The sequence below is a fragment of the Amia ocellicauda genome, chromosome 10 (assembly GCF_036373705.1).
Source record: "Amia ocellicauda isolate fAmiCal2 chromosome 10, fAmiCal2.hap1, whole genome shotgun sequence".
NCBI classification, from domain to species: domain Eukaryota; kingdom Metazoa; phylum Chordata; class Actinopteri; order Amiiformes; family Amiidae; genus Amia; species Amia ocellicauda.
This window is the reverse complement of record NC_089859.1, coordinates 173,932-199,085: the sequence shown is the minus strand read 5'-3', so window position 1 is coordinate 199,085 and position 25,154 is coordinate 173,932. Positions and strand designations below refer to the sequence as shown.

The 25,154-nt window shown below is 39.9% G+C and overlaps 1 protein-coding gene across 5 annotated transcripts in view; it reads right to left on the bottom strand.

Annotated features, from left to right (window-relative positions):
- The window catches only part of mid2 (midline 2), a 156,470-nt gene that overhangs the window by 66,043 nt on the left and 65,273 nt on the right, over positions 1 to 25,154 (bottom strand). The window contains exon 1 of one of the 5 annotated variants that reach the window (XM_066714648.1): positions 23,026 to 23,275. The exons of 2 other annotated variants lie outside the window; for them this stretch is intronic. The gene's annotated coding sequence lies outside the window, so the exon portion shown is untranslated. Of the gene's footprint in view, positions 1 to 22,707; positions 22,909 to 23,025; positions 23,276 to 25,154 lie in introns of those variants that run through there. 2 more of the 5 variants (XM_066714644.1, XM_066714647.1) reach the window with 2 other exon arrangements.

Below are 25,154 nucleotides of genomic sequence, written 5' to 3'. Positions count from 1 at the left end.
TAGGTAAATGTATAGGACAGCACTTTGTGGCGCTAATGAGGAATTCTCGGTTTTCTGTCTTTGATGTTCACAAGTCTTATTTATTTATTTATTTATTTATTTTTAAGTTGGCCAACCTTTAAAGTAGTTTTTTTCATATTTTTTTTTAAGACTGTTTGCTGTGATTTATTAAAAAGGGTTTAGAATGAATTACCATAATGCCTATTAAACAACAACAATAGAATTAATACATATTAAGCGTAATCTAAAACTGTCCAAAATGCTTTCGTATGGCAAACGGAGAGGGTTGTGTCTCCTGAAGTTGACTGTACATCCCAGGTTCAGGTGAAAGCTTATGAAACTGATGACTGTGCTGGACAGGAGTGGAAAATAAATTAATCTTCCATGAGCTCGCAATGAACAGAGTGTCAGCTACAAGCCAGTCTGCGTGCCGTACACACGTCTTAAAAGCTCCAGCATAATAACAGAGAGACACATGCACTCAGCTGGTAAACCAAGTAACCTGATGAAAAGAAAAAAGTGAACCCCCTGAGAAGCATCAAACTCAACAATAATACCGGCTCTGAAAGGAACAGCGCAATTATTGGTATTTGATTTATTTATTCATGTATTTTTGGCCCAGCAGACCTGACTGACTGCCTCCTATGCACCAGACCTCCACAGCTGCCCCCCCGGTGTGATTAAGCGGTTTGTTTGCCATCAGCTTGCAGGAGATGAGAAACTTTTCCCCCAGAGCCATGTTAGAAGCATCTGGAGGATAGATAGATAGATAGATAGATAGATAGATAGATAGATAGATAGATAGATAGATAGATAGATAGATAGATAGATAGATAGATAGATAGATAGATAGATAGATAGATAGATAGATAGATAGATAGATAGATAGATAGATAGATAGATAGATAGATAGATAGATAGATAGATAGATAGATAGATAGATAGATAGATAGATAGATAGATAGATAGATAGCACCCTCTTGATTGGAAGGTCAGCTTCAAGGTAGCTTCTGTCAATAGTCATTTTCATCAGATGTTCAAGAGTTATTTGTTTTCACCAGGTACTTGACAATAAGCATAGTTAGACCGCCGGAGACAGATTTCAATCCCCTGGGCCTTTTGTCTTTTCTTTTTGTTTGGTAATCATGTGAGCCTGCTTCAAAGGCCATGGCTAATGCGAAGTGATGGGTTTCCTACAGCACCTAACTCCCCATCCTGCCCTGAATGCCGGGGCGGCGTTAATGCGGTGCGTTCATGCCCCAGCACCCTTGGAGTGTCATCACCCGCTGGTTAGGAACACACACGGCCGAGGATATGAGAAGAAATGCCGCGCCACCTCCTTTCACCTCAGAAGCAGGATCAGAGATTTCGCCTTTGACAGAAAAGTGCTGAAGTGTCTCCAAACCGAGAAGGATTTGGTGCTATTTATATCCTTTATTTATTTATTTAAATACAAGCCTGCCCCTGGGAATCTCTGTGCGTAGCTAGGCTATGGCAGACCTGAGAAAGGTGACTATTTTAGAAAGTGAGCTTCATGCGGGTGCTGTAAAACGAGAGCTCTCGGACAGTGAGAGCTGATGTAAAACTAACAGGGAAGGGGTTTTTAAGGAACCTGGATAGTAAGCTATGATATGATCTGATGATAAAATGTATAATTGAGATTCTGTAAATAACATTTCTGACCAGAGACAACTGCAAAGTAAAACAGTTAACTTTTACCAAAAAAACACAATCTGAAGGGCATCAATGGGACAAAAACTTATTATTTCTAAAGTACATTACATGTAGCAAAAGAAGAACTAGAACCAGAAAAAGATGAAGCTATTTCTAGCTACCAATATAAAACAAGAAATTATAGCCTGAATTTGATCTATCAGGGAAAATTACTTAAACTCAGAGAAATAGCTTCACATTTCAAACAGTTTTGCTTGGAAATGGGAGGGGAGTAGTATTTTCTTTCAATAGCAAATCTCATGGGACATAATGATGCTTTTAGAAGGAAAGGCAATTCTTAGCACTCACAATTACTTGCAAATTGCTAGAAAGTAAACCTTAGCCCTTTATAGAGCCTATCTATCTTCAGGGACATCATCTGCTCCCAGATACATATATACATATATATATATATATATACACACACATTTCATGTAAAAGCCTCCTTAATATATTAAGTGTTCTAGGAATTCATCCCCAAGCAGTTTTAAATAGCCCTTTCTTGTCATTTTATTGTGTGTGTACATTTATAGCACCACCTGACAGAAAAGGATAAAATGCAGTTTCAGGGTTTGCCTGGACTTATTGTCTGTGAAGCAGAATGCAGATGGCAGATTTTACAATCAACAAACCCAACATATCTGAAAAATATCAGGATATCTAACTATTAGCTAAATGTGTCTCAGTATTACTTGGACGTATGAACACTTCTGTCTCTCGTTTAAAAGGGGTTACAGTGCGGTGATTTGGGAAAATTAAGCCCATGCATTGTAATACAAGGAGAAAGGCGTGATCATACGGTCACTGGCCGGCACAGCGGCTCTCAGTATGCAGTAGACATTATTCAAATATTTAACTAGAACAAAAGGTTAGAGTCTTAAATTAAATATCACTGTGCATTATCCAGGTTATACATCATGTAGAGAACAGGAATTAAAGATAAAGCAAAAATAATTTAGCGTCATTTTAAAACTTGTACACAATCTCAGAATACGGCCCACCATACTGCCGGGGGTAGTTGTTGACTTTTCTCCTCGAGGGACATAATATAAAATGGCAACCAGCGGTCACTAAGAGTTTAGCTACTTCACCATGATTAGCATAATTTGACCACTCAGAAATCACCCCTATAATCAAACATTCGGCCCATGTTTCCTAAAATGACTTTACACCCAAATATATGAATCTGTTGTTGGCTTGTGAATTAGCTTGTGAATGAACAACATTGCAAACCACACCATTTGTGTGTGCTCAAAAACCTACTTGGTATCTGACAATGCAGGACCGAGGGTGTCACAGAGTGCCTTGGTACAATGCCAGACATATAACCACTTCACTGCAGTTTAGTAGTGGGTTCCAGCAATAATAATTATTTTTTTAATCAGATGAATTACTGAAGGCACAAAGAATCCCACCTCTTGGCAAGCATGAGAAGGAGACTTTGACAGATGTATTGGCTTTGTGTTCAAATTGAAATACAAACATATTAAAAGAAATCATTTGCATGTACAAGGCCTAGCCATGGCAAACCAGATGCATACAAAGAAGTCTTTTTAATCACACTACAATTGATTTAGTTTTCATTAGTTGGCAACACTAATTATAAGCTGCTTTGAGAGTACAGAGGCCACACTTTTAAATCACGGCTCTCTTCAGGAGAATAGGCCTGTTTGGCAGAACTGAAGGCCGTACTTCAAATCAGGTCAGTACGAGTCGGTCCAGACCAGGATTTCATTTACTAGCCTCCCAATGCCCTCATGCAAACAAATGAGTAGAATTAATTTGCAGTTAACTGACATTTGTGAGCTCCTGAGACCCGTTCGTTAGATGATAGCTATAAACGTCACACATTACTATGATAAGTTAAAATAGGATGGATTTGTTTTTACCTCATGAAAGAGAAGAATATTACACAAGCAAACATGTAAGGACTTCCTTAAATCAGAATATACAACATGGTGAAACTTTTTTCAATACTGCTTGAAACTCAATAAAAACGGTAGCTTTTTTTTTTTTTTTTTCCATTCAAGGTTACATTTCCTTTAACACTTAACACTTCCTTCAACATAGAAAATAGCTTAGGTTAAAGAAAGCCACATAAATAAATTGATAAACACTTCAGAAATAACATACAGACCAGTCAACAGCTTTAATGGTGAAGCAATGTCCCTTGCCAAGTTTTGAAGTACACTATTTCACTCAGAGAAACTTTTTATTTAGTTAGTTTGCTTGCTTTAGTGAATAATAACTTACAAACATAATCATAGCCAACAAGTATCAAATGATAACTGGAAAAATGATGTCGGCAAATAGATAAATAGTGAACAGACGCTAAGAGAACAGAGTTGTGCATTTCTGCAAGTCAGAGGCTGAGCAGATCGAGTCTGACTCTGAGCAGTTATTTCCAGCACCTCAGCTGTCAGTAAGGGCTGGTTTTACCCATAATAACCTCAGCCTCTGGTACAGTGATGTTCTGCTGCTGACCTGACATTTGCGTCAATTTCTTTGGCTGTCAGCCTGTGTGTTTTACCAGTGTGCGTTTAACTTTGATTCACTTCAACCCACAGACAATAGTCTTATTGCACAATGGATTTACAAGGTCCAGCTTCATCTGTTTGCAGACGCCAGTTACGTTGGTGCCTCTCTCATCAAGCCAAGCCCATGCATTTCTTTATCAGGTTTTCCCCTCAGGTATACACCACATGATGAGCTGCAATGGCCATGAACACAGAACAGACACTTCCGACTTCAGTAGCTTTATGAAAAGTGTTGAAATTGGTTTAAATTCATTGAGGTGTTAATGCCGATTCATGCTTGTCCTCTTCTAGACATTACAGGCAAATTATACCAGAATGACTGGATATATTGTGATAAGCGTAGACTTCAATTAAGGAAAACAGTGTTTATATTATCCTCTGATCTATATTCTGGAAGGGCCTGAAAATCCTTATTCTGTTTTGGCTACCTAAATCCCAGGAGAACAACGGCGAATGACATACAGATGGGTAAAGGGCACTGTATTTTCCGAGACTTGGTTGAGGTGAGATTGTGTTGGAATTTGATTCCAGTACTCCTACGTACCCAAAGGTCTTGGCAGAGTGTCCAGACCCACGAGTAGAAATTAAGAGCAGATGCATTTAGGAATGAAAATAGAAGGCACATCTATTGGGGACTTTGATAAATGGCCAGATTATACTCCAAATCTATTAGCTGCTAGCAAATAAACACGCAAGAAGGGTGAAGTGGTCTGTTATCTGTTTTCATGTGGTTGTGAACACTTACAATAATGTGACTATGCCCTTTAAGGATGAGAGAAAAAAGCTGAACAATATGTTATTTAGGGTAGGTTTAAAATGGGGAAAAAACACATTCTTTACAAGTAACTATAAGGCTCTCAGTAACTCTAGTTTTAAAATAAATTTACGCAGCAATAGGTTTCACAGAAGTTGATTGCGATGATTAGGTGATCACAAAAATTTGGTGTTTTTATGCACTGTGTGTCACATACGGTACGTTGAAGTGACAGAGGGTAATAATCTGTCACAGATGATTTTTACAATGTGCAAGATATTATGTACTTGACAAGTAATCCTTTAAATACAGAACTAAATATTTTCAAATAAATTAAAATCCGGTTGTTGTTTTTAAAATTGAAAACTAAAAATGCAAAGTAAACTTCATAGACAGAGAATAAAATACAGAGAGATCCAAGATATTAATGCTGAATTGGTTATGGTACAATCTCAGTGGAAACGGTAAGTCTTTGACACCATCACAACAACCGTGCTCGATTCTAATGTTGCCGTAACACATGACAGTGTGTCCTGACCTGCTTCCATGTGCGTAAGTGGCAACATCTCTCTTCTTGCTTGCCTTCTATGAGTATATCTTGTAAAAGTGGGGGAAAATGTTCACCCCCCTCATCAGCCTATATCTATCCACTGCTGGATGAAGGCATAGATGTTTTCACTCGCTTCGATCTTCAGCTTCACTTTTCAGCATAACGCCTGCATACACTTAGAAAAACTAAAAGAAAACCAGAAAGACAGAACTAATCACTTGCAGAAAGAACAAAAATCTTCTCCACAGCCGGCTTATCACCTGTCTGACGCTCATCTCACTGTAGAGACCGCAGGCCGAGAATTACCCTCCCTTCCCTGACCTCATACCGGGCACTTTTTTCCTACTTCTTTATAGTGAAGGTTGTGCTGCCACTTCCACACACTGCCAGCTGCACTGGCTGCCATGAGTGCAGGCTCGACTGCAGCAGCAACTTTGCATATGCTGCTGCTTTGCATTATAATTGATCTATTTTTGCATTTGTTGTTGTTGTTTTAAACTTGCCCTGTTCAAATTAGCCATATCATAACACTGAAGAAAGTTCGGTGTCTGTCAATACTATACCATATCGTATAAACTTGGATCATTAGAGTGCAGTCAGTCTGCATTTGAATATAGTTAAATATGCTGTTTCCTTTCCCAGCCTGATGCCACTATGACTTCAGCCCGTCGTACACATCTCCAGTGGCAGCGGTTCACAGGATGATGTTTCTGGCCTCGTTTGAGCTCATCTCCATCTGCTCTCCGCTGGATTCAATGGGCTGTTAACCTGAGTTGGCCCATGCCTGTAAAATGTGGCCAGTGGGCTCTGAAGGTTAGTCTGCCATGCAGGGCCCACACATCTCAAATTTGTTTTCTTTTGTCCAGCCCGAGGCTCAATTATATACAATGTCTGTGATTTGCAGTCGGAAAGATAGGGCAGAGCAGGTTGTCCATCAGAGAACTGTCACCTTATGCTGACTGGCATTGACGTTCACAGAGATATCCGGCTCAGACGAAATGAAAGAACATGACCCTCAGCCAACACTGAACTCAGTCTACCATCCTCTCTGGAATAAGATCACTAACTTAAATACATGTCAAAGATACTACTACAGATACCACTACTAATACTTCAGGCAAGTCGATATGGTAACAACACATCTTCACAGGTAGTGTGCCAATTGATTTAAACATTAGAGACAGCTGCTTTATAAAGCAATGCCTTCACACACTGAATTCCAACATAGGGGGCTTATCAGCTCCTTCATGAATGCAAATAACGCATACGTTCAGACACAGATGCGTATGTTGAATTTGCACCTTTACTGATCTGGTTAATGACAAAAACTCATAAGCAAGGATTAACTTAAACACACCAACAAACAAAAACATATTTCCTAATGAACACCGTTTGCTGATAACTTTTATAACATATTCTCTCTCTATCTCCCTCCTCAATCCTTTTCAAACAACTCCAGTCTTGTGAGGGAGCTTCAATACTTCATTGCTTAGCATACGTCCTTACCTTCAAGTCAATTATAGTTTTATTTCTTGTTTATATTTTGAGTCGATTAAATTATGCACCTCGCCAGCTCCCAGGGACAAGCGGTACGTGTATTCAACATGAACTTAATACCTTCAAACGCCTTTTGATTTCCATAATGCTCTTAAACAGTCTTATCAAGCCTGCACACTACAAGCTGCTGCAAATGTTTCCCAGCACCCAAGTGGATTTGTATTATTGATGTGCCTTTGCACCAGTGAGGACAAAACTGGAATAAAATTCAGTGTAAAAGCTCATAAAATATTTAGTGATAAAAATAAAACAGGTGTGACATGATGAAAGAAAAATTAACATCTTAATGATATTTGCCTTATATTCCAGCTGCGTGTCGACCCAGGCCTTGTCGAGGTCACAACCCAGGATTTTAAATCGGCCACGTGTTCTCTTGGCTGGAAATAGCAGCACAAGATGGTTCCCGTCCAAACGGGTCACAGGAACCTCAAACAGGAAAACAAAGGCAGAGGTGGCTATTAATCAGAGCCTCCAGCAGACAGATAGGAGGAGGACAATGGTAATGTAGTCTCAACAGAAAAGACAAATCCCCAAATCCGCATCCGTTTCATCAGGAGGTGACGACGGAAAAGCAGGCGACTGCAGCACAAGAAACTGCAGAGAATTTCCTGGGTGTGTTTGTTTTTCTGCTGTGCATTCCTATCTTGTGATATGCAGATTTGACTCTTCCTTTCCTACCATTACCTTCCTTTAAGCCTTTCTGCTCGTTCCTCTGAGGGAGAAGTATTTGATCATCTGCTTAGAAATTCTGTTGTAACTCCATTACACAATCACAATATATTCTTCCGTGGAAAGGGTGCGCTGGGAAAACAAGCAGCCTGTGAACTTATTCTGAACAAGTTCCAAAAAAGGAATAATGCTTGCAACTACTTAAACGTTGCATGCTTAATTGCCTAATGGTTCATGTATTAATTACGGTTATATTGCTCCTTTATTCTGTGGTATGTGGTCTTTGGTAACCTTGCAAAGGGTGCTATACCACATAAAAAAGGATTGATTGATGGTATCTATTACTGAAAATAATACACAACTTTGTCAGAAGGTGCAAATATAGATGTAACTTTCTATGGTTGCTTTCCTAAGCTTTTGTCCAAAATCTTTTATGCAGATTACTGAATGAAATGCAATGTTTGCAACTGAACTGCATTTATAAAGAATAAAAGGGCCATTTTCATAATGACAATGATTGTGAAGAGGGATAATGAAAATGATTACATTTAACAAATACATTCCTGGCAAGCTTATATTTCACACTGGACTATAAGCTTTAAAAGAGTTTATTGTATAATTTATTTTAGTATGAATACTGCATTTCATGGGCAAAGATACATTTCTTGGAAGTGACCTGAATCTTTCAAGCTGTGTTTTTAATGCTCAGTATATTTTTTCTACAACTATGTAACAAAGCCAGTTAATAAGGTGATGATATTTCAAGTTTAACAAAAAGGGGAATCCATGCATTTCAGGACTAATTATACAATTTAAATGTACCTGTGCAATTCAATCATCCTAATATACCTTCTGTGTACGATGGAAAGACCAGAAGTGATTCCATTTTAGTTTCCTGGATCTGCATATTTCAATTTCCCCATGATCAGATCCCAAATGTGTGACTCCCAAGAAAACAATCAGTCGGAGTAGGAAAGCAAATTATCTCAGTCAAGACCTCTATTAACTCTATTAACCACACACACACACACACACACAGATCTATCCTTATCTAGGTAAAGGACATATGATTGCAAATGGTGCCACAGCTGATGTGGAGAGAAAACAAAATGCTGGTTTTGTACTACCGGTCACTCAAAGTAAAATGGTTGGTGGAACCAAGTATTTGGTCAAGCACTGGTATTCCCCCTCTCGTAATCATCTACTCAATCAAATGTCAAGAGGCCTAAACCCAGAAGCAGTATTAATTATTTGAATTATTATGGTAGGTTACAAATCAATTAACGTATTTAGACCCTAGACGGTCCTCCTCTGTAAATAAAACAACCAGCAGTGACTGTACAGAATCACGTTTTTGTTTCTCCAAGAAAAAAGCAACCTTAACAGAGTCCCCCCCCGCAGTGTGTTGCCTCGTCTTCATGTAAAGGTTGATGAGCCAAATTAATATTTTTTGACTTCTGACTTTTTGAAATCTCAAAATAACTTCAAGGCATGTTTCCACTAATGTAGCAACCTAGTTTGAGTTCGAACAATAGCTGGCAAAATCCGAAAACACCTTCAAAAAGGGCCAATAGCTAGAATCCCCACTGACTCTCGACCTTTCAAGACAAAATCGTTGATTGTAGACGAGCAGAGTTAAGGGTTATGCCTGAATTGACAAAGGATATTTAATGTGGCCTGTCTTGGCCCTTCGGTAAATGACCGTTCGGTTTCTTCACCAATTTATTTCCTTAAGTGTAGCTTCTGCGGTGATGTGGGAAGTACATGTGGTATTGAAGGTCAAACTGAATGACAACGTTGAAAGCAATACATTTCCTTCAGCTAGAAAGGATTGGCACATTGGCAAAATAATAATGTATAGGAAATTATAATATACACACATATATATTTGGTTCATGAAAACATCTCAATTGTCTAATACCTAACACCTAATAAAGGAAACATTTTAAAATGTTGTCCGAGTTCTTATTTATTTATAACCGTCCTAAAATATTTCAGGTTTTCAATTGTTCAGAGAGGAATACAAGAAATTATGCAAGGGGATCTTGTCAATGTATAAGATCTGGGGACTTCGTTTTCCACCTCTACACACATAGGTACAGGTTCAGCAGAAGAGGTTTGACACTCATTAAACATCAAAGATAAATATTAACTAAGCTTGTTTTGGATATAGAATCTGTTCAAAATACGGGTCAGTGAAGTGGCGGAAAAAGTTATGTAGTAGTTTGACAGATCGATCAATAATTTAACAGCCTATGTGATCTACGATTAGCCTCTAATAAGCTTTCTTAAATGTAGGTTGGAGACGCACCAGATCAGGGAGTAGCAAAGCGCAGGAGCGAGTACCTGTAAGATGTTACTGAAAACACATCTTTATCCGAGTTTATTTCGTAATGAGCTTATTGTAGTTGTGATGCGATTATGTCTTCCTAAAGCCCTTCATGGCGATTCTCCTTTAAACTGTCTCTCATTGCCAGGCTAGGGGACAATTCGTAGACCTCTCCTGTCTTCTTAGCCACGCACCTACAAAGCTTTTGCAGCTGGCCTTCTCTGTGGTGTCACTTCTTAAAATCTAATTTAGCTAGTTTCATTGTAGAGCAGAAGCTCAGTTAAAAACAAATAACTCCATAACATGGAGACTTCAATGGTGCATGCATGCTTTTATTTCTAATATTAAACCTTCAGATGATTGTGACATTAACGTGTTATGCTTTTGTCTGCATTTATCGCCACTCAGCAGCGGTGAACTCAGGGCGGTTCACGTGTTATTTAGGATTTCGGCAGATGGAATTACAGAGAGTTGCTAAGGTGTCATAATGTGATTTCAACTAAGAATTTTAATTTGGTGAAGTAAAATCTCCAGCAGGTTCACTGCTGTCTCAGAGCCAACTGCTATGTAAACACCATTCTCAACATTGCCAGTGTGTTTATTCCTCACAGTCATCTAATTATTTTTGTTTAATATGCTTTATTGTTTGAAGTGTCACCACGGGTATCTCCAGACTAAGTATAACTCTAATTAGAAAAAAAGAAAAGGCAAATCCTATATCATGTGCAGGCTACTCTATTCCCTAATGCCAGGACAAACATGCCATGGCTTGGATTCCAAGAAATTGCTGCAGGGCCGTCCATTTTACACCGTTCCACCCGCTTTCAAATCTCAACATCCTATGGCTTAAAAAATATGTCGTGGCTGATGTCAACGGGTTACGACTCGGCACATAAGACTGAGATCTGCTGACTGCGATGCCCTGGGGAGATGCTGAAATCCTGTTTAGTGTCCTGTGAAGCAATTACACACACAATTCGCACGATGGACAGTAGCACTGTCCTTCTGGAGGAAACCAAAATATTATTGGTGTGTCCTTTTTTTATGTACAGGCTACTTGCTTCTTACAATCGGAATCATAAACGCAAGCTGGGGAGATGAGCATCTGATAACCATGTTTCAATTAAGAAATCAGCTTTATTAAATTCGTCCTGAATTCAGATTGGGACGAAACAGAAGTGGGAAGCTCTGAAAATCAAGCCCAAGAGAACAATCATCATTTTGGTTGGTTGGTTGGTTTGTTGCTTTTGCAGCATGACCCATATGACGACTTCCTCAGATGACCGAGTTTCTCCGTCATTCTCCAAATTTCCCGTCAGCTCCAAAGATAACATTTATGTTTGGGAATGAAAACGCCAGCAGGTTTGCATGTTTATATTGTCAGAGTCGCTCCTCCCACAAAAATGTCAGTTTCTATTCCTGCCGACAGGCCACTGCAAATTATATACCTCGACATTCAACAGCCCCCAATTTGTGATGCTGTGGCATAAACATACATTAGGGGATTTGGATCAGATGGGTTTAAGAAAAAGCTTATACCCTGAACCATGATGCAACGGACTGAACAGACAACCGGCTTCGACTCTCGAGATTTATCTGCTAGCAGATGAAAGTGGTAAGAATTTTGACTGGCATCCACCAGCATCCTTTTGTTCCCCGTGGATAGGAAGAAACTTCCCTGAAGCCTTAGTAAAAGTTGAATCTGCTATTTATAAATTAACAGCTGTTGTGAAGAATGTTACAAGGTTGTAGCAAATTCAAATCTAGAGGGAGTAAAGGGGGTTGGGTACACAGCAAAGAGCTCCAAACCCAGGGGACGGTGTTCCTGTCCTGGACGCTATGCTAATATGTCACAGGTTTCTATTTATAACGCAAATAACGTATGGCATTTCCTTTTTAGAAACAAACCATTGTGTTCCTTAGTGTGTTTCTATTTTCCTGGTAGATTTATGTAGTTTGAATGGGGGACATTTTTAGCTCCAGCTCCATTTATGTCTCATAAAAGAACGTCCTGATGTAAATATAAATTTGTTTTGACAGGATATACCGTGAAGTTACTACCGAAACACGAACGTTAAATCGCAGGAGGACAGATACAATATGAGAATTCCTACCGTGTACGAGGAACTTTCACTAGGGGTTTAGAGTGGTGTATCCACTGCTCATGCAAGCAGAAACCAGATTACGAGTCAATACAGCATCCAAAACACTGTTTACACATACGGCTGAGCGATGTCATTAATTAGATGTCAAGAAAACATGCCAGAACTTTACTATGATTAACAAACCATGGTGTGAGTCTCCACTTGCACAACCTCCCTTTGCTGATAATATTCTATCTATGCATATTATGAAACAGGTGTAACACATCTTAAAGAAACACATAAAAAGAAAAGAAATTTACACCGAATTCATTTGTATATCATCAGCCCGATATAGAAGGCATGAAGCTGTATTAAAAATGTGTTGAGAGATTAAATCCATGACTAGCACTTGATTACCTGGTAGAAACCCCTGAACCGTACCACCACAGTCTGGCGACGGCATGAGCATTCACTGCCTTCTGGGCATATTTATACAGCTCTTAAACGGCACATTTTTTGAGCTTGAACCTCTCTGACTCGTCCTGCTGTGCAACTTCCCCTCACATTCCACACGTGCAGAGTGAGGCAAAGCTTCACACACAGACTATGATGTCTATGCTGTATCCAAAGTGTGTGGTTTGAAATGCATGCCTTTTTTCCTCTGCTACTAGTCCTGCAAGATGACTAATATGAGGTGCATTTCTTGGTGTTTTTGAGACATTAGAGAGACATGACTTCAATGGTTTCTTTGCATGCAGTAGCTTATACACCATATCAGTGCAACTCCTTTTTTGTCCTTGTGTTGCTGACGAAATGTCCACTTGACAAACAGCTTTCACTATTGCTACAAGACGTTTAAACACTGCATCTCACAAGACTTTTTTCCCCCTTATCTTGTCAAACATTAAAGCTTAAATGTTTAGAATTACTCAGTACAAGCCCAAGGGAAGCTACTTAGAGGTACAAGCGCATTTTAACACTTAATACAATAGAAATAATATAGCAGATTAGGCAACATACAGCAGCTCCGTCCAATCAGTGTTCAGTGAAATGCTGCCAGGAGGAACACTGCTTTTTATTTCTCCAAAAATCACTTTAAATCTACCACTGAGGAAATCAAAAAGCTCTGTATTGTACAGTGAGTGTATTCTAATAGTGTGAATATATTGTCAGATGTCCTACATGGCCAGAAACAAAGAACTTTCCTAATGATTGTAAATTACATCGTCTCGACATCAATTCGACAAGTGTTTTAATTGTGAACGATGCTTCCCTACTTCAGAACAGCCTCCCATTAATGTGTACTTCTAATTTAATGTTGCATCGACAGGAAACCCAGTCGATCTTCACATCTGTTCATTCAGCAGAGTGGGTGAGGATTTCAGTGGTATAGTTAAGGCAGTCGAAATGGAGGACTGTGATACTGGGGGGGTAAACTATATTGCAAAGAGCACAAACACACAGCCGAAGATCACACCACTTGGACTCAGGCCTGGCTTGCACTTTGTTGTATGCATGATGATACCAAAAGAGGCCAAGCAAATAAACACACAGCACATGGAAATAGAGGGGGCAATATTCAAAGTCAGAGGCTGAAGATACATTTGTGTGTAATGAGAAAGTCATGATGAAGAAACAATCTGTGCATATTGTCTATTTAATTGTACACCTGAAAATATAGGATTGGAGGCTTAATGCTGAATCAATGCCACCGTCTGAGGTGCTTGGTTCAAATAATCAGCTTTCAATGCAGGTGGCTTGAATGCAAGCAGCAAAGGGTTTAAATGTCACTCATATTCAATCTCCAATATGAATACAAAGCCCATACAGTACATATCCTAAGAAAATAAATCACACTGTGGAAAGGCATCTTTTGTACAACAAGAAATCGAACAGAAATGAACTCAAAATGCCACAGTTCAAGACTAACAGCATAAAGGATTAATCGCAACCTCACCCTCTACATCCTTAAAAGTACAGAAAATGAGGAGTTGCTTTAATCTCGCATTCTTAACTGGCCCATTACGACACTAAAACACAGAGCAAGAGTTCAAACCAAGGAATAAAGCGATTTCACAGCACATTGTGAGTATATAGACCAATAATCATCTGCACTGAACCTGCAACTGAATTAACTGAAGCTAACGGCAAAGGAAACAGTTTAACTCGCTGCTGAAACGACTCTGTGCTGTTCAGGTTAAAGAACATATAATACCTGACAGAACTGATAACGTGATAATTATTTACACCGTTCACGGGTTCTTATAGTGCCATGCTCTCTCTTACTGTATCTGGCGGATTTTTATTGCACATTAAAATGGTAGACATCTTACAGGCTGCCATAAGCTCCTGCATTACAGGGGATCGAAAGTATAACGCACCCCCCAGGTCTCCATGGGCTCAGAAGCCATCCCTGGGAATTGACGGGTCAGACACGGCAGCGCCTGAGCTCAGTCAAGGGCAGGGCCTGCAGTTTTCAGACTAATATGAAAGCCAAACTCCTGCAGGGAAGCCGAACTTCCACTGATCAAATCCTGCACTTAAAAAGCAAACAAACGCCTGCTCCCCAAGACCCCCGGCAACATTAAACACAGATACAGTGAATAACATGTGAAATGGGGAGCTGGGTTATGAGCTATTGATAACATTTTTCACCCGTGTGCATTGATCGCAGGAAGCGCTCTTAGTGAGCACCTCACGAACCAACACTAACGCATCTTTCATGATGAACTCGCTCTCTCTGCAAAAGGATTACACTTGTTTTGGGAGCTCAGCAGGCTGCAGTGCTCACGGGAGAGGGTCTGATTTGCGTTTTGTTTTTTACAGTCAGGATAAGACTCTCTCGTTTGCTCTGCTAATCTGGATACCTCACAATGTGGGTGTGCGTCGGCCTGCACACGCACACTATGACAGAGTGATTAGCTTGAAGCTGAAATGTGCAGGTTTCAAAATCAATTTAATTCCAAAGACACATTCAGAGTGATGACCATTTAAGCAAAGCCAGTGTGTGGTTTCATATAGGAAGAGTAATGGATTGAAGAAATTAATGTGTAATACCTTTGGGGTCCCTCACCAAGAGCGGTTTCTAACAGATCTAGTAAGGCAGAAGACGGTAAAGCACCTCAAAAAAGCTGCTATGCATTTTGCAAAAGCCACAAACGCAGGACACACTCTCCAGAGAGCAATTACCAAGCCCTGCATGCCTGTACAGAAGGTACCAGTGAACGTGAGGCTGGGAGGGTTGGGTAAAAAATAAAATATTTACAAACACATTGACGGAGATGAAGTTGATCTTAAAAAGGGCTATTCCCACATTGAAAAACTATTAATGGATGCAATCGGCAGAGGGATATGGAAATGATTCTGTATTAAAGAGTCGATTTTACAGTGCAGTCAGGGAGAGCTGCATCAATATAAAAAAATACTTTCATCATCCTTTCTAATAAGGAACCTGTCAAAGCTCTTAAAAACAACCACCAAAAATATAAAAACAGACATACTATTGGTATGAAGAAATAAACCATTGCATCAACCTGCAACATGTACACAAATACACACTATTCAGAAAAATAAAGCTAACATTCAGTTTGTCCACAGGCTTCCTAATATCAAATCTGCTGCAGTAAACCAAGCACACTGTTTTTCATATCAGCTACAAATTTCCAATTTTCCACTGTAACCTCCAGAAACAGCTATAGTAATTCAACACTATATAACCACCTTTGGGGTGTAATTCTGTGCCAGCACTCATCTGACCAAAGCAGGACAAAAGACACAGGAATATTAATTTTGCACCATGGCAGTTACCTCTTGTTATCGGTTATAAAACAACAATTTAGCTATAGGTAAAAGCAAGAAGACAAATAAGACAATAAGACAAAGCATAAATCATACAGGGCACAAACTATTGTCCAGATATTCAAAGAGGTGAAACCTGACAAAAAAAGCTGCACAGTAATCGATTTAACCGACATCTAGCCTAACTTCACCTCCGGCCAGTGTGCCGCCTAATGAACGGCCTTTAACATGGCCGGTCACGACAACACCTTTGGACAACTGTTACATTAACCTGGAGTTTCCAAGTTCACAAGTATGGGAGGGAAGCTGATTGCCACTGCGGGCGACAGCCCTCGGTCGAGTCTGAGGTGGAGTAATGTGAATAATTAGGACACCACCTTGGGCCATAGCTTTTCTCACTAATTACCACAGTGCCATTGATGAAGAGGCAATTTTACGGTGTGCGTATGGGGGGGGTGTTTGATCAAACACAAGATGCTAATTAATAAAAAACACATAATAATAATAGTTATAGAATCCTTTTAACTTTTAGAACGAAGCTGCAGAAAAAACTATACAACAAAGATGGCAGACTAATCCTCCCGAACAGAGCAGCCAATTTTTCTGGCCATCGTAAACACACGTACACACACTGATGCCCAAGGACACGGTTCTCAACCAACGGGACGGCAGAATGATAACGAGGCTGGTGAAAAAAGAAAAGGCTAAAGCAGACCAGTAGGCTGGGATACTAATTCTTCATTAACGGATGGCACTAAATCTTTCAGAATAATAACACACATATATATATATATATATATATATATATATATATATATATATATATATATATATATATATATAAAACCTCCATCATTCAGTGGAAACTATTACCTGCTCGTTAGCATTTCCCTCCTGCTGGTGAGGAAATGATCCCAGCCAGCAGCGGTGTATATTAAACCTGGGGGACTGATGCGAGTGGTGCAGCTCTGAGCTAAATAATGCTGATGAGCCCCAATACGCCATCAGGGAGCCTGAGAAACTAACATACCCTTGTAAAAACAGCAGCTGCAAGTTTACAGTCTCAGCAGGGAGTGTTCTTTCCCCTTTCCTTTGCCGGTATTTCAGCTATTTTGGGAAAGTTATGAATTTTTAGTTTTTCCTTCTTTCTTTTTATTGGAACTCACCAATTGTACAGCCAATTAGTCACAGCAATGTTAGGGTGACCAGACAAAACCGCACAGACTCCGAAGCTCCTATAGGTGGCTCATCGCAGCCGAGAAAGTGGATTCTTGGATCACAAATTTGATTCTATGTTAACAAGTTTGTTTTTCAGCCTGTGACAAGGAGCCGATGATGCAAATGATAAAAGAGCAGAGAACAGCAGCTGTAATCACACTACTCTAAATAAGTAACCAAACAAACAAACAAATAAACAAACACGCCAGGTAATTGATATGTTGCACTTCAATCTAAAATACAGCATGATGACTGCTACTGAAACAAGTAGGTAGCATAAATCACATACGTATTAGGGTTAATATAAAACTTAGCATTAGTAAACTATATCCTTGCAGTCTAACAAGCACAAGTTTTATATTTTATCCCCCCACCACTTCAATACAGTATGTTCAAGCCTGCAGAAGCCCCAGGCTAAAATAATCATTCTCCACTTTACCGCAGTCCAAAACGACAGGTTCTGTGCATATTTTAAACTTAAGTAAGAAAACACAAGTCTTTGATTTCCAGTCTGCGTGAAAGCAGTGTGTCTGTCGTATCCTACAGCTGGCCGGTGCCTGAACTGGTGCTAGAGATGCTATTCACAACATTCCTAGAAAACACAGAGAGCAGATTAAGACACTAAAGAGCAGAGCTGTTCATCCACATCCAGAGTGCCGTGATGTTGTAGAGATGAGTTTAGTAGCCGGGTCAGCTGCTGGGTGCCAGTTAAGTGGACACATACTGTATCACTTATTTTTGGAAGGCCTCATAGTGCTACACTCCTGTCTTGCCCTCGATGGCTGGGGACCGATCTAGTGTGAAGTCAAGCAACACAAGCAGGAAAGCCAATTAAACCGTCTTGCGATTGAGGAGACGTTGCATGTTTGCCACTTCCTTGTAAAGCAATTTACTGGTTATTGCGTAGAGTGAGAAGGCAGTATAGATGGATCCCGAGGCCTAATCATGGCATTTAATGTGGAGAACCTTAAATTAAAAATCCTAATTTCCCCCGACTCAGTTCCAAATGAGAATTAGACTGTTATTTATGGATTTTCACACATCTTGTCTTATTCCTCATTTAGGCACTACTAAAGAACAAAACTGAATTCAAAAATCATTCTCTCCTATAAATCGGTCTACGTGGTGTAACCGTTTTTTTTTTTTTACCAGATGTGCTTTAGAGAGTCAAAACAGATTTGCTCAGATAGCAAAGAGTGAGATCCAATGTTGTACAAGTAGAGATTGGGGTCTGTTTGGAATTGTAAAGGTTATTATTATACCTCAATGTTAACTAAGGACAATAGCTAATATATCATGGATAGCTCATCATCAATGAAAAGATCCTGGTTAATGATTTTTACATTCCTTGCTGCGATTCTGGGCTACTTTAATAAAAAGCTACATCGCAGACACTGATTCATTCCGACTACAGAGAGAAAACAAGGAGAAAACAAGAAGGCAAATTCAACGAGAGCATTCATGTGCTTTCTACTGTGAGTGATATTAAAATTAATTAACAGCTCTGAAAGGAAAACCCATTCATAATGTATGACACTAACTTATTATTATGAATACAGACGAAGGAGCGTTCACAAACCGGGCCCTGCGGGGCAACAACGACAATATTGTGGAACAGACTTTCCGGAGAGCCTCATTCTTTTCAAGTTTAAAAACAGACAGGGATGGCTTCATCAGCCATCACCTATCAGGTTAACATTCAGCTAAATACATATTTTAAGCACTACGCGTTGAAGCAGCCTCTCAAATACCGAAGCTCAGGGGGGAAAAATAAAACAAATTCACAGTTTTTACCATTCATTCTTAGATTTACCCAACATATTCTCAATTTTCAAATGAAGTATGACTCGGCTGCTTCAGAGAAAAGGTGAACCACCAAACAATGACAGGAATTGTTTAACAAAACACCTATAGCTCATTTAATAATCATCAACTGCTATTAGTAACACTTTCTGCAAGTCTGATCCACCTACGTGTTAATTAAAATGAAGAGAAAACCAAACAAACAAAGGAAAACAAACAAACAGAAAAAAAGATGTACTAGATGTGCATGTATTGAATTGGTTGTAGACTCCTAATACTACCTCAACAATGGTCACAAATCACAATATTTTTAAATATCCTGAAGCGGGGTTATTTAAGAACATATTAACTTACTATAAAAACCTTCTATATTTTAAATCAGCCAGATACATGGAGACACCTACAAGAAAAGTAATTGAAAGCCCCCAGCCTTTTTGAAGTCAAAGCAATTATATTATGGGAAGGGATTCAAATATTGGTTCACCGAGTCTTCAGATCGACTGGAAATGAACAGCCTACTTGATCTGATCCGAGCTGTAAAAGTAAATGAGACTCAACAATGGGATGATGGTGGTTTTGATGAGTCGAATGTCTAAGGAAATGCAAATAAAAATCACTAGCAATAAAAGCAAATTGAACGGTTTCAAATCAGCTCACGGCTGTTTCTTCTGCCTTGTTTATGGGGTTTTAACAATATGAAGAGTGAATAAGCTATATGAAAATTCAAACAGGAAAAGCTACTTATTCAAGGTAAAATTGAAGCATGATAAAACAAAGGGTGGGGGCTCTGCTGCCAACAACTCTGTCCCCATCTGTTGAACCGAAGAGACGATAGATTGGGGGACTATGCCGATCACCTGTGAAGCCTAATTATTTTGATTGAGAATCCATCTATGGTGCATTGGCAAATAAGCAGAGTAGCAGAAAGCATTGTCATGATACAGACAATCATGGAGAAAATTGGCTTTAAAATTGTTGCAGCCAGCCTTCTTATTGTTAGTATAAACTCAGGTGAGGCCCACAGTCATAAGAATGCAGATCCAATTGTTCACCTGCCCATCTTGCTAAGGTAAAACACAGAGGCTCTGGAATAAATTAATTATAATAATAGTGATAAATATGGCTGAGTACTGAAAGGAAATGTCCTGTGTGTTAGCAATCAAATAATACTGTCTGATGCATAAAAGTGATTTAGCCTGGCTTGACTCAACACTGCCGTCACTGTTGACTGTGTATTTTGTTTGCAAATTCCAGTTTGGTGTCACTTAGCATTCCAACAAGGAACCCATCGGATAATAGGCAGAGGCACGGCAAAACAAACCTCAGCTGCTGACAGGTCCACACATGTGCATGACTTCTCTGCTGACCTTGACTCACACACACACACAGGCCTATCCCCTATCCGAATTAGTAATAACACAAATATTTCTTTCAAATGACTTGCTGCCTTTATAAACAGCTTAATTCCAGGCACCAAACAAGACGTCCTCAAGTGATGGATTATGTAATTTTAGAAACCATAGTCCATAACAGCATAGACTCAAATAAAATGAAGTAAATAAATGAATACAAAGAAAATAACATTGGGCAACTCTTTCAATCCACATTAGAAGCAGGAAACAAAGCAAGCTGCATCAATATTTGTGCTGAAGCTTAGCACGGCTTCAAGGTCTTAAGCAGCAGATAGGCTAGAGCCGGTAGCATATTTAAGCAGTTAATAATATTGATGGCATTCACTGTTTATGAAAACAACCCTGTGTGTTTTTCTGTTGCTGTTTTTTTTGGTTGTTTTCCAGTTTTTCCCAATACAAGTCTAGCAAAGTGTGCCAAATGCTCATGAAAACATCTCAGTATAAGTGCATAAACAAACAAGGTTAAATAGCTTAGTATACCCGTCAAGAGCGCCAGAACAGAGCTGGAAACTGCTGTTTGTTCAACTAAACACCCCTCCAACAAAGGATAATAAACTGGTGAGAACACAGAAGGTAAACGTATCAGGTTAACAGACTTAAAAGAAGTTTGCAACAATGGGATAAAATGACCATACAAAGCCCTGGTTTATTGTGTAGGAAACCCAAATTACCTGGATCAGTGAAGCAAGGCCGAGCAGTGACATACAGGTCTCAGATTCAATTCTGCATCTTAGATCTCTTTTCCAATAAGAACAGTCAAAGCACTTTGCCAGGCTAGTTTCCAAAATGTTAAAATCTCAAGTTTTCGTTTTTCGGTTTAGATTTAATAGATCATGTTTACATAGGTTAAATGAGAAGTTTAACTTCTCTGCAAAGTATCTGTACTGAAGTCCTGAGACCGCTTTCATGGCCTTTTAAAAACGTATTCGTAAATTGATGACGTAAGACAAAATATGGTCTGGGAAAAGATATGTTGCGTTGCAAATTAACAAAATATATAACACAACACATTAAATAATATTGAAGCATACACACACAATTCTGAAGTACTTCAAAGCACATCACATTTGACAGTCTGTAGTTTAGTCCTCAAGGAATTTCCGCTCCTTGTTATATTCTCTTCCACATCAAAAGTGCAGAGAAACGGGAGAAATTCACTGGCAACTATTTTCTTATTTGTCCAGCTGGTCTTGCAAAAGTACATTACTTACCTCTGCACTGAGACGATTTGTTTTAAAAGCAGAAATTGAAAACCTAAAAGATTATAAAACAATAAGCACGCAAATAGTATATGTGTGCTGATTGTTTTATAGTCTTTTGGGTACAATATTTCTTTTCATCTTCACCAGTGTATATAACAACAGCACAACACAACGGTAAAAGCAGTCTTACACTCCTCTGGGCAAACGAGTTGTCAATTAGCGGCAATTAAAACGTAATTAAGGTGCAGAACCGTTTCCGAGGCACCGTGTCTGCTGTGTTTTCATTATTGAAACGGAATGGTTTCGATTCCATTTTCAATTATCAAATCCCGCTACAATTATAACGACTGATTCATGACAATATAATGATAGCAATGATTCATTTCGATCTTGTCATTCTGTTTCGCTTGAAGCCGTGTGTTGAGGTCAGGCCACTCGTATGTATTGCGACAGTTACCGACCTCCACAGCTGTTTCATGCGTGTTATTGATCCGCCTTTAAACAGTTCATCCAGCTGCCAAAAAGGGTCTGTAAAGGCATGGACCCAGTTTCTGCAATATGAACTGTGCACTTCATTTCATACTATATATTAATACTGTAAAGCAATGCAGCAACACCTCAAAACACACGCAGTGTCCACTTGTAGCCCCTAATTAAGTTAATGAATTAACAGCACGGTGCGTAACGTTGGCAAACCCCGCGAATCCAGACGCTGACAGCGGCATGTCCTCACTGCTGTGCCAGAAAGGGTCAAAACCACCGATACATGGCTTTATCACCGCCTTGCATTCACTACAACTTCAATCATCACAAATAACTCGAGTTGCATTTGATAAAACCCCGCTTTTTAAACTTCCCTCGGACAAAACGAGCAGACAGGCGAACACGAGTCATCTATGGCAAGAGAAACACAAGTCTCATGATATTCACAGCACAGCGCATCACAGCAATGGAACCAATTGCATTTTGTCTTAACATTTTAAATGTGCACAACATCACTGGCATTCAGTCATTTCTATGCGCCGTTCAGTAATCAATGCATTTGCGTATCAATTGTACAAAATAATATGATACTATTTACCATCCTCTGGATCCGGCTGACACCCCCAATCTGAAAACGGTCAGTATAAATAAGGCATAAGGTGAGCGGGGGAGAAAAGTTGTGTAAATGCAAAACTCCGGTCCTCGGATCAATAGCAAACGCTTGGAAAGGCTGCGATGTGTTTCGGTTGCAGTACAGACAGTATATCCCGGCGCAGAGGAGTGCTCTGAGTCCCGCACTGAGACGCGTGTGGTTACGCAGTCATGCCAATGTCTCACTCCCGTGTTGACACCCGCAACCAACCTGAAATACCCAAACAGGAGACACACACCGAGGGGAGGGGTCAGAGGTACCTACCAGCTCACCATGCCGAGCAATCCCTTCTTCTGGCATCTTGATATCAGACAATAATGAGGTTTGAAAGAAAAAAAATGCACCCAAGAAGCAAAGAAATACGAAACCAAGTGTCCGTGTGGTGAGGAGAACCAACTGGCTGCCAGCGCAAAGCCCAGCAGCTCCGGAGAAAGCCTAGGATTCAATATGCAACTTCGGAGAGAGAGAGGGAGAGAGAGGGAGAGACAGACAATCGCAGGAAGCCAGCTCCTCCCACCCATACACAGAGAAAAGCAAAGCCGGCAGATCTGCGAGAGAGAGAGAGAGAGAGAGAGCCAGCCTCCCCTCCTCCCTTTCATCAGTGTAAATGTCAGGTTGTTAGAGTTGACTGGAAAGATCATCATTAATGATCTAAGTCATTCCCCACAACCCATGCAGAATATATATTCAAATGGTGACCAGTGAACCCCGACTGGTAAGCCAATTGTATTTTTCAATGTAGAGAATAATAAACACTGGAGCTGCTTGACATTCATGAATTACCAACCATAGCCCGGGTGAATAGCCAGCGCTGTTATTAAGAGGAATTGAGAATGATATGGGGTTAGGAGAAACCTCATTCAAGAGGCATCCGTCTGTGACGATCTGGTGCAACCAATGTATTGAAAATCAGAGATGGATTGGGATGTCGCCTTTAGCAGATGTCATTCAAGTTTACTTATTTGTGCATTTTATTAGTGAAATGATCTTGGTCAGTTGGAGTTATTCTCAAGCAGTTTACAAGGCTAAGTCCTTCAGAGTTCAGGGCACCCCATATTTCCCGTGGTTAGGGTGTTACAGTAATTAAAGGTTAACCCTCAGTAAGTGCTTGTACCCGTTTACGCAGCTGGACAGACCAGAGCAAGCAGAGTGAAGTAGTGTCCTCAAGGATGCAAGGACAGTGTCCACCATGGAGACTTCAGATCAAAACCGTTTGCTTATTGATCCCAAACCACTACCCGCTCTCATCTATTTCAAAGCCCACTTCCAGGTAGAAGGGAACAGTGCTTTTTAAAAAGCCTTAGCCAAAGACAGATGCATTACACAATATGTTTAGAAGTCCATATTGGGGGGGTGGGGGGTGCTAACAAGAATCACACCGCGAATCTGACTAGGGCAAGGCTATTCTTTTATTATCTGCAGAAAAAAAAACATAAATAGTATTAGAAATGCACATTGTGAATGACTAGGCTCATTACAAAGGCAAGCATGTGTAATGCATTCATTATGAATGGGTGTTTTTGAACTCTTTCTGCACACTATAAAATCGGCCTTGATACTGCAGCCTCAGTGTGTGAAACCGCAGCTACACACAGGTGTCAAACAGGGTCAGGCCACCAGGTGTCAATTAAGGAGCTGTGTCTGGGAGAAGTTCTAGATGTCAGCGTTTGGGGCTGTGAATGGTTTTGCTTGCTTAACAGCTGGGATAAAACAGTTAGATAATTAACAAAATTGATTAAAAAAAAATAGCCTCTGGCACAGATTTTGTTTTACTTGATGTGCAATATAAGGACCATATACACACACGCCATTTCAAAGGGGCAGAAGAGAGATGCCAGGGGTGCCCTATCAGTCGTTTCTCTGCTCACTGGAGACTGGTGGTGACCACCAGGGTGTTGAATCCAGGGAGAAAAAAAAATATTGATCAGTAAATCTTGGTGTTATTCATCTCATTCTTTATACAGCTTAGTTGCAATCATTTGCTATTCTCCTTTGTGTTATACATTCATCTCCTGGTGCCAAATCAATCAATACACTGCCATCTGTCTACGCTCCCTGTGCTTTGCAAAGTGTCACTCTTTCCGGACGAACATCAGGGGCACCTTGCACCGTCAGGCCTTGATCTGGCTTGTTTTCATCCCATATAATCTCCATATAATCTCTCTCAGTCTGACTTAAAGAACCAAGGCGTTGAACATGGAAACAACCGGCAGCATTTACAGGAAGGCAACATTGCCAGAAATGCTACACCAGATCCCAAGAGATACCAAATGACCTGCCTTGCTAAAATACTAACTGGTCTTCATCACAGTAAAGCATGGTAACCAAACGCAAAGCAAACACATGGTATAAGAAGGAGGAATTGCAATATGAAGCTGCAAATGTATAAGTTT